The sequence below is a fragment of the Panthera uncia genome, chromosome B4 (assembly GCF_023721935.1).
Source record: "Panthera uncia isolate 11264 chromosome B4, Puncia_PCG_1.0, whole genome shotgun sequence".
NCBI classification, from domain to species: Eukaryota; Metazoa; Chordata; class Mammalia; order Carnivora; family Felidae; genus Panthera; species Panthera uncia.
The window spans coordinates 1,829,097-1,846,453 of NC_064809.1; the positions used below are offsets into that span (position 1 = coordinate 1,829,097).

General features: G+C 41.8%; 1 protein-coding gene across 2 annotated transcripts in view; it reads right to left on the reverse strand.

The window, feature by feature from the left end:
- Positions 1-16,109: 16,109 nt before the first annotated feature.
- LOC125918458 (uncharacterized) overlaps positions 16,110-17,357 on the reverse strand; it is a 6,172-nt gene continuing 4,924 nt past the window's right edge. For both annotated transcript variants that reach the window (XM_049624457.1, XM_049624462.1), the window contains exon 4: positions 16,110-16,573. The gene's annotated coding sequence lies outside the window, so the exon portion shown is untranslated. The remainder of the gene's footprint in view (positions 16,574-17,357) is intronic.

Below are 17,357 nucleotides of genomic sequence, written 5' to 3' on the forward strand. Positions count from 1 at the left end.
ATCGGCATCCTTTACCGTGCTGCCTGCCTCGCTCTTGTTAAACTGATACCGCTCACAGGTTATAGCACGTTAGAGCAGGGGTGGGTTGCTTTGCATCCTAGGTGGGACACCGGAGTGCTTATTCAACTGGAATTCTGGGACGGGCCGAGTCCTAGCCGCTTGAGGGAGGTGAGGGGCGCTCACGGGAAAACACTACCCGAGTCACAACATGCGCCTTCCCTGCCACACGTGCTGGTCTGTCGTCCAGAATGGTTGAGACGGGAGGGGGGGGGGGGTGTCACCTACCACGGCCGTGAGATTCAGTTACTTACAAGGAGGTTTTGCTGGGAATCCCAGCAGAGGCCCTGGGAAGCTGCCCGGGGAGCGGAGACCCAGGGCACCAGGCTGACAAGTAAGGGAGTTGTGGGAAGAAGTGATGTCCACTCAGGATATGGATCAGTGAGCCTTGCTCACCATTCTGTTGGATAGAAGAGAATTCTAAATAAGCGGGTCTCACGGGCTCCACTTCAAAGACAAGCTGATTTACACGGTACCTGAGGTCAGGGGCAAAATGTGCAGAGGCGGCCGGGCATGGCTTCATGGAGCCGCGGCGAGGAGCCCCTCGGGGCTTTGGGTCGCCTGCAGGAGGGAGAGGGAAATGAAGCCTGGTGTGGGGGGAGGTGGGGCCCGCCAGGCCGAGCAAAGGCCGGAGGCAGGAAGGCAGGCGGGTGGGCGTTGGCCGGGTGGGTGCTGATTTCCACCCGTTGGACCTCGAAAATGAGCGCATGTGACAGGTGGCGAGGCTGCAGGACGCAGGTCTGTGGAGCTGCACGGGCCTGCGCTCACCCGGGAGCCCTGGGTCGGCGTCCACCTGTTCCTTCCTCTTCTGCGAAGGCTGGCTGCCGTCGCCTCCCGGGAGCTTGCCGATGGGGCAGATGTCACAGGCTCTCCCCGTGCACAAGGTAACCTGAGACACGCTGGCTGTGTTGACTGGCTCGTCGTGATTATTCCCCAGTGCACGCGCACGTCCAGTTACCCAACAGTAAGTAGCACAACTAAACACACGTAATTTGTAACTGCCAGTTACATCTCAATTTCCAAAAACAAACAAACAAACCCAAATCATGGATAAGTGGGTACCTCTTGGCTCAGGTTTAAAAAACATTCCAAGGAGGCCATTGGCTGGAGTGAAGCTGGGAAAACTACCGTCATAAACCACGCCATGATGCGCTGGAAGTGATTTTCGCCCCACGTTTGCAGACGGAGACAGATAACATTTTCATTAAAAAAAAAAAAGATTCTAGGTGTTGTGAGGGTTGCGGTCAGCCTGTGACCCACACGGTGCAGACCTCGCTCCCAGCCGTCCAGGGATGCGGTTAGTAGCCTGTGGTCTCTCCTGCCACCAGTCTCAAGTCCGCCGATCTCTTTTTGGCGTTGAGTTTCTGCATGAGTGTGAGTGTGGGACACGAGGTTCTGTGGAAACCGACGCAGGAGATACTTATACTTGATGATCCTGCCCCGCCCCACGCAGAAGATATTTAAATGCCGTTGTTCTGGTATCTACTTATTATAGACGGTGATAAATACCACGAAGCCATCCTTTTCTGAATCTTCCACAGTGGAAAGTATCCCTGGCAACGTGGATGAAAAAGCAGCCTCCGTGCACGTGACCCTCACCTTTCGCTTCGGGAAATAATGAAGCGTCTGTAGGAGGCCCGCACAGACTTACACAAAGGGACCAGCCTGCCCCGGGATACATGTATTTTAGCCCCAAACACTGCGGGGCACGACAGGATCACCCTAGATCCTGACAAGAGACACAGTGACTTCTGAATCTGTTGCTTTGCCGGGTTGAGTTTACCAAAATCCCTTGACCCAAAGTTATGCCAAAAATCCTCTTGACATCACTGAGTTACACATTTCTTAAAACCTCTTCCTGCCAATCGGCCACGTTAAAGTGTGATATCCAGGGCGCATGGGTGGCTCAGTAGCTTGAACGTCCATCCGACTCTTGGTTTCAGCCCAGGCCACGATCTCATGTTTCGTGGGACGGAGCCCCGGGCATGACACGTAATGAAAGTGCTCTCGTACAATTCTTTGTTGGTCGTGGGGACTCTGGGGAGGGGCTGATGGTCCACACTGACTGTTCTGGGTGGGTGGCCAGACCCCTCCTGCCTGCAGGCCTGTGCTCACCAGCCCCAGGCTCTGCTCTCTGAGCAGCCGGCATCACCAGAAATAATCTACGATCAAATCCTGCTTTAAATCAGGTTTCATTTCTTTGTGCTCAGCAGGCTCTCCCCACCTAGAAATCAGATAAATATTAATCAACACTTCCTTCTCTTTTCATGCTTTGATTTTCCCTCTTATCTCCTTAACCCATCCAGAATTAGATTATGAATAGTGGGAGTACATATTTTTCCATAAAACCAATATTCTGGCCATGTTTATTAAATAATTCAAGCCCAGTGCTGTTTTCTGCTGCCTCATTTTACAATATAGAATGGAGCTCATCTTTAAAGTAAGGCTTATATGTAAAATGAGGCATTATAAACCAGTAATGAAGAGACTGCATATGTAAAATGTTTTTGCTACTCAACTTCTCTCTGCTTACTTTAGTAATTGTAGCATTTCTGGATTTTTAAAATTTTCTTACTTTTTTAATTTTTTATGTTGTTTCCTTGTTAAGTTCTTCTTTTTCAAATATATGTAATTTGGGAGAAACTGTCTTCAGAAGAGTTGGTCTTTCTGAGTTGAAACATTGGGTGATATTTAAAAAAAATTTTTTTTGATGTTTATTTTTGAAGGAGAGAGAAACAGAGCGTAAGCGTAAGGGAGACACAGAATCCGAAGCAGGCTCCAGGCTCCGAGCTGTCAGCACAGAGCCTGACGTGAGGCTCAAACCCTTAAACCACGAGATCATGACCTGAGCTGAAGTAGGAGGCTTAACCGACTGAGCCACCCAGGAGCCCCCAACATTGGGTGATAAATAAAGCGAGTATGATTTGATACTTTTCTGTGATGCCAGATTTCGTGGTTTGGTACATGCTTGGCATAGCTTATTACCGAGGTCATTCCCAGCTAACGTAGTCTTTTCACTTGTTTTAAAAATGAGTCATCTCACATATTTCATTTTAGTTGATAATAATCGCTAGGTGAAAAGCTATTGAATTCCTTTTATTCTAAAATGTTTCTAAAATCCTGAGTGATATTTAAAAGTAACACTAAGCACAAGACTGAGTTAATACAATCATTGCTAACAGAACAGGTGTATGCGAAGCCACTGATTGAAGAAGGAGACAGGGAAGGCAGTGACCTCAGCGTGGCCAAACTTTCAATGCCCGGCTTGATGTGAACAGAGAGCAGTGAGCCAGTCAGGGAAGACACATCAGATGGGTAGTGATGGAAAAGGAAGAAAGAGAGAAAAAGCAGTCATTCCACACCCATCAGGTGGTTTCGCATCTGTAGAAGCAAAGCGACAGGCAACCTGGCTTAAGTAGCCGGTGGGAAGTGCAGACACTCCCTGTGGTGGCCCCCTCTGCCCCTGGCAGGGGGTGCAGGATGTGCCCGGCCTCTTGGTGGGTCTTAGCCAGAATGCCCGCAGTTCACCAGTGGGGCTCCAGACCTGCCACTCTGTGTAGGTCTTGCTGTCCACTTGGTTCGTCCCCTGAGTCGACTCGACTGCCTTTCCCTGCGGCAGGCACGTGATGGAGCTACTGCGGGAGGTGGGGGTGACCTTGCTGACCGCTGGGAGCCCCCTCGCTCCTCTCAGGACAAGTGGCATCTTCTGCTCTGCCCCGTGGTAGCTGAGCGGGGTCAGGCCACCCTCTGATCTTGTGTCCTGTTCGGAAGACAGGCGGCCACACCCATCCGCCCACACACCTGTTCAGCCGCCTGACATGGACACAGATGGGGTCAGAAGGTGACTTCTGGACTTTGATCAAAATGATTTAGAGATTTAAATTTTGAAAAAAAAAACGAGATAAAGATGTTTTCCAACATTTCGTCTCAACCACACACACACAGACACACACACACACACACACACACACACACACACATTTCTACCTGATAAAGGTAGAAGTAAGGAATTGGGTTAAGAATTTTATATCAATGGGTGCGCCAGGATGGCTCAGTCAGTTAAGCGTCATAATCTCACAGTTTGTGTGTTCAAGCCCTGCATTAGGCTCTGTGCTGACAGGGCAGAGCCTGCTTGGGATTCTCTCTCTCTCTGTCTTTCTGCCCCTCCCTGACTCAGGCACAGGCTCACTCTCTCTCTCTCTCTCTCTCTCTCTCTCTCAAAATCAATAAATAAGTATTAAAAAATATTTTATGTCAATAATTTTTAGTTTATTAACATTTGAAGAATTGGAAAATAGTATTGTCATCCTGCTGAACATATTTGTACAATGTAATGTATTTTTTCCTAAAATTCACTAAGATATTCTGAAATTAAAAATGAATAAAGGGGCACCTGGGTGGCTTAGGTGGTTAAGCATCTGACTCTTGATTTCAGCTCAGGTCATGATCTTGTGGTTTGTGAGTTCAAGCCCCATGTTGGGCTCTGTGCTGACAGCACAGAGCCTGCTTGGGATTCTCTCTCTCTCTCTCTCTCTCTCTCTCTCAATAAATAAATAAACAAACTTAAAAAAAGAATAAATATGGATTTGGTTATTTCGATTATTTTGTGTACATTTTTCATTATTGAGAATTCTGCAAAATTAAGTAGAGTGGTCACCAACACTACATGCAGTTATTTAAAGATAAATATAAACCAGAATTAGGTTAAATTAAAGATAGTGGCACTGGTCACATTTCAAGGGCTCAACAGCTGTTTGAGGCGAGTGCCTGCCTCTCGACTCCCCGGATATAGATCGATTCCATCATGCCAGAAATTGCTGCTGGAGAGCTCTGATAACAGACATGGGAGATTGTAATATCTTAACAGATTTTTATAACATTTCAGCACTTGGAATATCATTAAGTTCGATATACAAAATGGTATTTTCAGTGTAACGAGTCTTGTGTATTAGATAGGGAAATATTTCGCAATAAATGGGGAGGGATTGATTTTCGATTAAAATTAGGCTTTGAGAAAGACACCATATAAAGAGAGGCTCATAATGTACAGTGTCAGCAGGGAAAAAACCAAATCAGTGCTTACAGCTATTAAGGAGATTATAGAAGGAAAATTGGAAAAACTACTGTAAGTAAATTGGAAAATTTAAATTCAAAAAACGTTTTAAAAATATGATATACCTGGAATGAGACGTGAAAAAAAATTGACTATTTGAAGCTTTAAAAAAAATCAAAGCTGCACTTTAACATCATTCATAAAAAGAGAGGTGGGAAACCCACAGGAAGCACCCATCCCAGTCCAGATGGCTTTACCATCAAAAGTATTGAATATTTAGGTAGGAAAAACTCCGGTCTCACGTAACCGTTTCCAGGGAATAAAAAAAAAAAAAAAAAAAAAAAAGGGAAGATTTTAAGAAAACACTGTGTGATGCCATAATGGTGGGTACGTGTCATTATACGTTTGTTATACGTTTGTCCGAACCCATAGAATGTGTGGCACCAACAGTGACCCCTACTGTAAGTGGTGGAGGCAGGGCGACTGTGACGTGTGCCTGTGGGTGCATCAGTTGTGAGGCAGGTACCATCAGGTGGGGGCTGCTGACAGCGGGGGAGGCTGTGTGTCCAGGCACACGGCTTAAGTCTACCTTCTGTACCTTCCCTTCGGTTTCTGTGAGCCTAAAAGTGGCATATTAAGAAAATGTAATAATAACACCCTTTAAAAAAAGACACAGAGAAAGGGAGGGGCTTGACTTCATTTAATGAGGCCAGCATGCCCCTGACAGTAAAATCACTCAAGGAGAGTATAAGAAAGGAAATTAATGACATTCTTGAATTAAGACTCAAGAAAGTCACCAAATACCAGCAAACTTAATAAAGCCATATATAACGAGGATACTTCATCATGACCGGGTTGCCTCATTAATGCAATATTGGATTATTAACTGAAAATCAATCATAAAACTCACCACATTGACAGAGTGAAGAGGTGAAATCGTGTGAGTACTTATTCCATTTTAGCACTAGTTTATCATAACTCCTGGGAAACTAGGAACGGGCAGAAACCCTCTTAAACTGATTAAGAATGTCTCACATCCCTAGACATATTTATGGGTGAAATGTTTAGGGTTTCCCTTCGATAGCAGGAGCAAGACAATGGCATCCACTAGATGGTGAAATGCAGCAGGACAAAGAAATAAAAGCCATAAAGATGGAAAGAAAAATAAAGCTGTCATTATTTGCAGATGGTATGATATGCACATAAAAATTTTGAAAATATTTCTCGTCAGGTTTATAATGGAATTTATCAAGTCTGCTCAACACAAGTCCCCTGTAGACCACAGTCTTTTTATATGTCGGTGCCAGCAGCTGAGAACTAAAATTTGAGAAGAAAGCACTTAGAATAACATGAAAATATACCCAACACCTTGAGAAACACCCAACCGGATTGGTGTAATGCAGAAAGCGATTATCAGACGTTACTGAGCAAAAATAAAGGCAAGTTAAATAAATGGAAAGGTATAGAGTATTCATGGATTGGAAGACTCGACTTTGTAAATATATTCAGTTACCCATTTATCTACAGATTTCGTAACAGCTCAGTCGAAATCTCAACATGCTTGTAAGCTGTTTGAGCACCTGTGTGTAATTGAATAAGCTGAAAACTAAAGGGCCAGGAATGGATGTGAACATTTTAAAGAAGAAAAAGCAAAAGGATGTAATACCACTTAGTATCAGCACTCACCGCTCCAGTAATGTGACTGGTGTTGGTAAAGCTACAGATATGCCCCAAAAAATTGAGGATGGGGAAGAAGAGGCGTACTTACGTGGACGTGAAGGCAGCATCGTAAACTGTGGTAAAAAGGAAGAGGTTTTCAAGTATACTGTTGGGTTCAGTTCAATAGAAAACAAAAATTTGACCTTTACCTCATGTTATATATGAAAATTAGTTATACATAAAAATATATATTATAATTTATATTTTAGATATATATATGAAAATCTTCATGGTCTTGTGATAGGGAAAGACTTTTACATGGGACATGAAAAACACTTACAAAGAAATAATGGATAACTCCCGTATACCTTAGAATCAAAAACCTCTTTTTATCAAAAGATACCATTTGGAGAATGAAAACGTAGGCCAAAGACTGGGAGAGGATATTTGACCAACAAATGAGCAACTGTGTACTCGTATTCAGAATATATATAGAACTTCCAGCATCACTAAGGAAAAGACAAACAGTCCTATGGAAATAAAATTGGCAAAACAAGAGACTTTTGGGCGGTTGCTTCATAAAAGGTGTCCAAATGTATACAGACAGCAGACGTGCACCTTGATTACTAGTACAGTGTGAGTCGGCGCATCATGCTATGGCGTACGTTCCCACTGCTTTAGTTAAAGTAACCCAGGAAATCGCTTTTAGAACCTGGTGTCAGCAGGGGTGTGGACCAAGGGCACTCTGGTACACTGGTGGAGGAAATGTAACCGGGTTCGTACACATAGCCCGGCCAGTGTCTCCACTCTACACCGAATCCCATTTATAAGAATGTGCATCCACAGTAGAATAGATTAATTAATCATGGGTTACTATTAGGGGATATGAATGTATAGAGGAAAAAAAATTAATAGACTCTAATGCAAAAGGATGGAAAACATTTAACAAGCAAAATGCTGAGTTAAAGAAGCCAGCTAGGAAAGAAAAGTAGGTAGTGCTGTTTATGTAAGGTTTGAAAGCTCATAAAACTGAGCTTGAGAATTGAGTTAGGGCAGTGACCACTTTATAGAGCAGATGGAACAGGCTGATTGGAGGTGCTGCACGTGGGTGTTAATTAACACAGTGATTTGGGGAAGTTTTTTAGGTCTCCTAGAAATACAGTAACTGAGTATGAGCAAAATTCTGAAATGGCAGTTGAAGTGGGGTTCTCTCCAACAGTGCTAGAGTAAAGCTTTACAAATAGAAAACTGTCATATTTGTCTGTAGATTGATTCAGGGCTTTCTGTGATTCACAGCTGAGCCAGTAGGATGGACAGGGTGATAATACATTATGCTTTCTGGATGCAGGATCGGGATGCAAATATCGAGCGGCATTCATTTTAACAATTATAGATTAGAATGTATATTGATAAAAATAAATTATTTAATATGTAATAGAGCAATAAAATAGAATTTCTGTGAAGATGTCTCGCAGATTAGGAAGATTATGGTGGAGAAAATTTGCAAGCAAACAAAGAAACATACATAGAAGAAATTCTTAATAAAATGAGAAATACCATGTTTTGGGATAGGAAAATTCAGTGGCACTAGAGTAACAGTGACCTCCAAGTTTGCACTGTAGTTTCAATTACATTTCAGTTAAATTCCAAATTGGCTTATTTTTTTGTAACTTGGCAAAAAAATGTTAATTTCATCTGTAATTTTCTATGAGAGTGTTCATCATGGCATTATTTGAAGTTGTGTATAATTACAGACAATTCAAGACCTCCAAGTAGGATGCAAAATTCACTAAGTAAATCATATTTGTAGATGGAACATTAAGTAACCATTAAAATTTAAGAAATGTATAGACTGGTAATACACATTTTGCACACATAAACACTTATATTCACACCTAAGAATGTTAACAGATTTTATCTCCAGATGTCCTGATCATAGGTGTTTCTTTGTTGTTGTTGTTGTTTGGTTTTGTTTTTTTGCTTATCTGGAATGCCTCAGGTTTTTTCAATAAATGCGCATAACTCGTGTAATGAAATGAGTTGATAAATTAAGAAAGAGGATAAAATATTTGGATAATGTAATACATTTTCTGGAGCTCATAGTAAAGTGGATTAATTTTTAAAAAGATTGAAATGAAACAAATAAATCATGCCACACATTAAAAAAAAAAGATACCACTGCAGATGTTACAACTGATGGTAAGATCACACCATTAACAGTTTTATGTCAATACATTTAAAAATTTAGACAAGATATAGAAGAATGAACTTAACCTGTGCATGCCACCATTATAACATATAATGAAAGAAAGAACGTTTGTATCATCAAAAGAAAATTGGTGGAGTTCAAATAAATGTCAGATAGAGCCTGTCCATAGATAAAAAGCTGAATATCAGAAGTATCTCAAGTGTTCTTAAGTCTTTCTGTAAAATTTACAAATTCTAATGAAATTTATTAAAAAAAATACTCCCTTAGAAATTCACTAAGGTTTATGAGAAAAAAAAAGAAACTGCCAGAAGAAAGAGAGAAAGAATCATGGAAAATAAGAAAAATAAAAGAAGAAATGCGTAAGTTGTAAATGTATATAAAATAAAGCTCTTGCACTTGTCACATGTGCACGAATAAAGAGAAAATATGTCGTGTGTGCACCAATAAAGAGATCGGCAGAACAAATAGTAATTTCCGGAAACAGACCCAGTTTCTACAGAAGTTTTTTATAGAACAAAAATGGTGCATTACTGAACCCCCAGCCTCTCTAGAAGACCCAAGACCCAGTGAAGCACAGCAAGGAAGTGGTTTTGATTCTTACGAGTCATAAGTCCAGTGGCCCAGTGAAGGTGGCCAGCTGCGGCCATGGACTCGTGAAGGGCTCCTGGGTCCTCCCATGCTCTGTCCTGCTGCTCTCGGACGTGTCCGTGTGCCCAGCCAACTCTGTAAGGAAGAAGAACAGAGTGGGGACCCGGGGACCTGGGGACCGTCTGTTGTCTGTGGATTAGGATTTGACTTGAGGCCTCTCTGTTTCTACAGCCTGTTTCCTGGCGCCACGGGCTCGGGGTCCGTGGATGGTCTTTAGGACCCAATCTGTTACACCCTGTTTTATGAGGGTTGCTGCACTTTCTGTTGAAATAAATTCCTTACTTTCACAACTTGGCAGGTTGTCTGTTCCAGAAGCAAAAAGTGGCCACGATCAGTATCTGGTCTTGTCAGAGTCCCGGCTGTATGGAATCCCTTTCATTTTCTGACCACAGGGTGAGAGACGTTCCTTTAGCAAAGCAGAATTTTCATTGCATGTGTGTTTTCAAACTGGCTAGTTCTTGTCTGGCTTAATTTTGGTCTAGTATCTTGGCAAAGTAGAAATGAAGGGCAAAAGAAAAATGTTATTTTGATGTTCCTACTCCCTTCCCCAGAACTACAAGTTCAATAGAGAAGAGTTCTGCCTTCCATTGCATTTCGGGCTATGATGGAAAAAAAAAATGGTGTGGTGTAACCAGGATAATAAATTTTCCATTCCCTCTGTCAAGACCAAGGCAATGTCGTATGTTTTAGGAGTTTGTGAGCCAGTATAACACCTCCAGATACCAGTTTCTACGTACCTTGAGGGTACAGGCTAATCTATGTAATACCCCTGCTCCTCCAAAATTTTACACTGATTTCATTTCCTTTCCAAGTGTGGAAGGTGGGGCTGCTCAGAGCAGGAGACAACTCCACCAGTCACATAATCTAGCACTCATGGGATTTTCCTGTCTTTCTTCCTTGCTGTCTGCTGGCGAGTTGCCTTTGTCCTCTGGGTAAAGTGGGCTTTACCTCCAGTGTGAATGGTGCCATGGGTCAGTGGGCAGTCAAAGATGAGGATAAGCAGCTGTCTTGTTTGTACCACTCAGAAGTTACATGTGTTAGTTCTGCGCTTACTCTGATGGTCAGGACCGAAATCCAGGTGAGGCTCAGACCTCCAGGCCCTGATTAGTGACATGAAGCCCAGAGTCCTAATGCCATGGGAAAGAAAGGAAAACCAGATATCCAGATGCAACAGAATGAAGTTGGACCCTTACCTTGCACCGTATGTGAAAAATTGGCTCACGCCGGATTAATGACCAAAGCATGGAACCTACAGCTATGGGCCTCCTAGGAGAAGACACAAGGGAAGGACTTCACAACATCAGGCTTGATAGTGATTTCTTGGGTGTGATGCCAAAAGCACAGGAAACAAAAACAACAACAGATGAGTTGGACGACATAAAACTCAAAACCTTTGACCATTAAAGGACAATCAAGTGAAAAGACAACCTACAGAATGGGGGAGAATATTCCAAATCATATATCTGACAAGGGGTGAAGATCTATACTGTATAAAAAACACCTACAACTCAACAACACAAAACTACAAATATACCTGTGAAAAAAATAGCAACGGCTTGAATAGACATTTCCCCCAAGAAGATATGCAAATGGTCAACAAACTCATGGAGAGATGTTCATCATTACCAATTATTAGGGAAGTGCAACCCAAAAGCACACTGAAATCTCACCTGACACCCATTAGGATGGCCACTGTCCAAAGGATGGGAATTAACTGTTGGCGGGGATACGGAGAGATTGGAAACCTTGTGTGCAGCTGGTGGGGTGTAGGACAGGTACACCTGCGCAGTGACGCGTCGCCTTTGTAGTTTGGATTGGATGCTGTAGTCGTAGGATGTGGTGGCGGAACACGTGGGCAACGACCGGCGTGGTGGACCGTCCGAGAGCGGCAGTGTGAGCACTAGCGCCACGGATGGCAGTGTCTCGTATTGCATGTACCGTTCCGGGAGTTTCAGAGCTAAGATAGCGCGGATAAGCGTTTCATGATCGGGAGTATTTCTTATGGATTCATCCCTGAGAGGTGCTAGCGGTGGTGCCTGGCACACGGTAAGAGCCGTGTGCAAGGTGTTGCTAGTAGTACTTACTAGTATTGTTAGTAACACTACTATCATTGCTAGTAATACTCTTATTATTGATGGTAATGTTTACTGGTATCGTTACCAATAGTTGCTGGTATTATTGCTAGTAATGAATACTAGTGATGGTTGTTTTCCTGTTTTTGTTACAATTCCTGTTGGACACACTCGTTACGCGAAGGAAGGTGTTTCTTAACATTGCCAAATAACCAGGAGCTGTCCGTGCCTCTTTTCAAAACCGTGATTATTTCAGGAAAATCCTGCATGTGTTTCCGATTTACCCTGAGTATTTTTCCATCTGTTCTTCTTTGTTTCTTTTATGTATTTTACCCCACACTCCACTGCCTTTTCAACTTTGAAAGTACATTTCTTCTCACATGACTTGTTCTGTAATAAGAAGCTATGGTTTTGTGTACTGAATTTCCTTTATCCCACTAAGTACAGAGTGAATTAATCCCTATTCATTCATGAGTTACTTGAGATTTTGTCCCTGAATTTATCAAAAATCTCTATTTTCTGGCAAAGGACCACAAATTGCCTACAAGCTTTGATACTATCTTTGCCTCTGTCACTGCCACTATCAGTTGGATCCTTTATTGCATTTTTTTGACTCACACAGAGCGCACTGTGTCTCCAGGAGATGTGAGCGTGTACTCGGCCCACAGGAAGGGGTCTTATGCAGAACAGGATGGTCAGTGGAGTCAGCTAACCACGAATGGTTGTATTCATGCAGACTCACAGATAACGGTCATTGGTCTGGGGACACTTAGGAATAGTCAAAATTGGAGACAATACGATTTGAATTCCAAGCATTTTTTTTTCACTATGAAAGTACAGTTACACGTATCATAAATATTCTGCAACTCGCCTGTTTCCTTGAATGCACAGTTTGAGTTTCTGTGTTAGATCTCAGAACGCCCAACCTGTTCACTTATTTTAGTACAATGGAGAAAATGCCACACAGAAAAATGAAATTATGGTAATGACTGAACACAGTTGTAACATAGGGTAATGGTGTTTCTCAAGACCCAAGAGGACTTTTGGTTAAAAGTCTCTCAAATTTTTGTCTATATTTTAGTTGTCACTGTGTTTAGTAAAGTAGAAATAGACAATATTTTATATACAATATTATTTATGCGTTTGTTTGTTTCTCCTATCCTCAACACCAGAACATCTGACCCTTGAGGGACCCCATCAGCTGGAAAGTGGTCTGGCATAAAAGGGGTGATTATCTATCTATCTATCTATCTATCTTCAACAGACAGGTAACAAATGGCTAAATATAATTCATGGATCTATCCACCTTCATAAGAAAGCCAGGCTCCAGGAGTGCCTGGGTGGCTCAGTCAGTTAAGCATCTGACTCTTGATTTTTGGCTCAGGTCACGATCCCATGGTTAGTGAGTTCAGGCCCCGTGTCGGGCTCTGCACTGAGTCTGCCTGGGATTCTCTTTCCCTCTCCCTCTGCCTCTCCCACACTCGCTCGCACACTCTATCAAAATAAATAAAGCTTCAAATTAAAAAATAAAAAAAAGGAAGCCAGGCTCTAAGAAAAACCAGGTGGGGTTGGTAGACGGGTTGGTAGAGCTCGTCCAGGCAGCTGGATGGACCCCCATCTGGCAGGAAGGCGGTTTGTGTGAAGGGGACGAGAAGCAACACAAAGGGAGGCCTTCGTACCGAGAGGGAGGTGGTTGGCAGAGTGCTTTCAAAAGCATTTTATTGCTTTTTTTCTCATTATGCCCAACATTTTACAATGTTTTTTAGATGGCATGTGTTTCTGACTTAAGTCACTTGAACACGAGTGAAAACAAAATCCAACAAGAGCAGCAAGTTCAGCAGTGCGGCAGCCAGAATAATTCCACCAGAAATTAAATATCACGGAAATAAAGTACCCTTCTCTTTGTAGGCAACAGTGTTCCTACCTGCCACGGGCTTTAGAATCTGCCTTGTCGTGTTGAATTCATACGTGACTAGTAAGGCTCTGGAAGAATATTTAATGCTTAATTCTGTTTTAATTGGAGACATCGCTGCTGTTACTTGTGACACCGGGAAATGACACAGATGTTTGCTTTATTTCAACTTCTGAAAACAATGGATATGAGTATACCCATCGCACCTGTGACCTAAGCAGATCTTGAGCAGCACACATAAGAACAAGGAGCTCGTGTCTGCCAGGTCGCGGGTTTGAAACAAACTGACGGCACAGCGATAACTTCCTGAAATCGGGGAAGTGGTCAGAGCTCGTAACAACCCTGGCACGACCTTAACTCGAGGTCCGGGTGGATTTCACAACCTGCTGGGGGCGGTTATCAGGCCAGACGGACTATATGGTGAAATGAATCCTTCAACTGAAAAACAAGAAGGTGTTTCTAAAGTTTCCAAAAGGAGATAAAGTCATCTACACCTTCCTATAGAGAAGGTGCAAGAACAAAAAGTCTGCAAAGTAAAAAAATATAGCATGATTAAAAAAAAGAAAAAGAAAAATTCAGGTCCCTGCTGATGATAAAATTCAGAATAAAAAAATGTACTCAACGTTTTTTGTTCTAGAAAAATATTTCTGTGATAATTTAAAACATAATTATTTGGGGGGCACCTGGGTGGCTCAGTTGGTTAAGCGTCCGACTTCGGCTCGGGTCATGATCTCGCAGTCAGTGGGTTCGAGCTCCGCATCAGGCTCTGTGCTGACAGCTCGGAGCCTGGAGCCTGCTTCAGATTCTGTGCCTCCTTCTCTGTCTGCTCATGATCTGTCTCTCTTGCAAAAATAAACAAACATTAAAAAAATTGAAACATAATTCTTTCTAATTATGTCTAGGTCTTTTTCTCATATTATGATTACTTCAAAAAGAAAAAAAAAAACTAGGTTTTATGGACAGGAGGCAAAAGTAGTCTAGAAAAATGGGTTGTTATTATTAAACAGTTGGTTGCCAAAGCAGTTGCAGTTCTTGAATGACTTAAGAATAAAATGACCAAACAAAAATTGTGTAAGGATGTCAGTGAAGCTCAACCTAAAAGTGATAAATATTCCAAATTCCTTGATTTTCTCTTTTCCTTCATCAGAAACAGATTTGGAATATGAAGAGACGAGCACAATTGTCCTTGGTGTTCTACTCACTCTTCAGATACGCAGGTTCACCTGACTCTGGAAGGGACAGGTGTTTGTCAATCTTTTTTTTATTGGGAAATAAAGGACCGGTGAGCCCCAACTGCATGAAAAATAGGCAACTGGGTTGAATATGGCATCTGCTCTCCGCTAATGTAATTTCTTCAGCTTAATTGCTTTCCGACAGCAGTCCCTGGATTTTTCAGAAGCCTTCTGTCCACTATTTAGCTACAGAAGATTCCCCCAGACTTCTTTATTAGCGCCAAAACCAGGACATTTAACTTATAAAGCCATGTATATGGCATTTTCACTTAAGCATTTAAGGGGACATAGATACGGATGTACCTACGTGTGTGTCTGTCCTCAGTGTTTCCACCATCGTAGGCTAAGGATGGGACCCAGAAATAACTTTGAACACGTATCAAAATTAATTCCATGACTCTATCTGAAACCTTTTTTCAGCATACACACACACACACACACACACACACACACACACACACACAAACACACACACACCAATTCTGTTATTCCATCTTGATGCTTGGAATTTGAAGGTTTGCTACAGGACAAGGACCGTTTCCCATTAGAGAAATGTACGATGCGGCAAGATCGCTGAAAATTGTGGTCATTCAGAGTCAAAACATGTCCTCCTGTAATTAATTTTGATGAAGAAATGTATAGGGGCTTTATTTCTAATTTGTTCTGTAGAGAGAGTAAAAGGTATTAGATTAGGGACATACTGCAGTGAGCACAGAAGAATTTACATGAAAATCATGTCCCGCCTTTTGAAGTGTTCTGGCTATTTTCAGAATTCAAGTCATGCAGACAACCGGATCACCATGTGGCACCCCCTTACTGTCCTTGGCTCTCCCGGATTTTAGTTTTGCATAAACTCACTTAAATGTTGGGTCATGCTCACCAACTTCAGGATGTCAGAAAACAAAAGCTCCATGTTTTCTTCAGGTTTCCGTGACCTCAGGAACACCTGCGTTCTGTGGGTTAGCGGACAGTCTGTTTCCCCGTATTTTCACTGTAGGAACAAATACTTCTCTTCTGTGGTGTAGAGTGAGCGATGGGCGAATTCATTTAGTCTGTTTTAGTAGCAGAGTGGCACATGAGGTGAGACACATACCCACCTGGCTGGAATGACATCAAGAGTGATGGATAATTGCACACTTGTAAAATTAGGAAACACACAGACACACACACACACACAGACACACACACACACACAGTCATGAAACTCGGAGGATTAAAATCCTGGAATTTGTGGCTTTGTATTTGTTAAAATGTCTTAAGCGATTGATGACATATCACTTGTTTATTTTGGTAATCTACCTGGTTTTTCATCCCCTCCTTCCACCTCTTCACTTGTGGTTACAATCTCTCACCTCGAAACAGATTCTCTATTGGTTGGAGCTTATGATCAGACATGGTTATGGAATTGTTATGCTGTTATTTTTCAATCACTATTGATTTATGACTCTGTTTAGTTTTAAACATAAAGGTCAGGACCAAGAATCAAGAAGCACACCGGGGTTCAGCTTCCCATTCCCTTGTTTTCTACACATGGGTTCTTAGATGATCTCCTTTTCTTCTCAAATCCCCACACTTGACATCTTCAAACGGATTAACACCCGTTTTGTAGGGAGGGTGCACACAGACCCCCTCACACGGAGCCTGGCTCAGAGGGGTCCCGATTACATGACCATCACCAACGGTAGTCACGATGATGCTGACTGATTTATGAATATTATTGCCGTGTCCGACCTGAAATAAACCACATGAAAATATTCATTCCAGACCAAAACCAAACAAACAAAAAGATAAGTGTCAGTAAAAAACAGAAAATAAAGACATGAGGGTCTCAATTGTAAGTTGAGGGACTGATATTAGCACAACTCAGAAAGAAGCCTTTCAACATTTTACAATTTGGTCCTGTAAATAAAAAAATTAAAATCAAGGAAGTTTAATAATGGCTACCTGATCCTTTTATTTTAGCTCTTTCTCCCTATGGGTTGAGAGCTTACTGGTCCTGATAAATTAAGAGTAATTTAATAAGCATGGGACTGTCACTGTTTGTCATCATAGGTGAAAAAAATGTTAGCCAATGATATTTAATATCAAGTTATTTAAAAAACAGTTTATTCAGTGATAGAATTGGTATTTTCTACCTGGTTTTTCATATGCAACACCAAGGTCAAGAATGGAAACAGTGTAGTCACACAATAGTGTGAATATTTAATGTCACCGAACTGTACACTTAAAATGGTTAAAGTGATAAGTTTTATGTTATGTCTATTTTCCCACAATAAAAAAGTGAAAATAAAAAGAAAGAATGGATAAACTTTAAAGCTTGGCCACTTGTACATTAATAGCAGCCCTTCCATTACCAAATAAAAATTCCGAAAAGAAGGGAAAGTATTGTAACCATGCCCGTGATAATTTTAAATAAAATAATCTCAGAAAATTATGTATACAACATTACATTACATTACAAAAAAATATTACAAATATTTTACAAATATTTTACAAATATTTTACAAATATTACA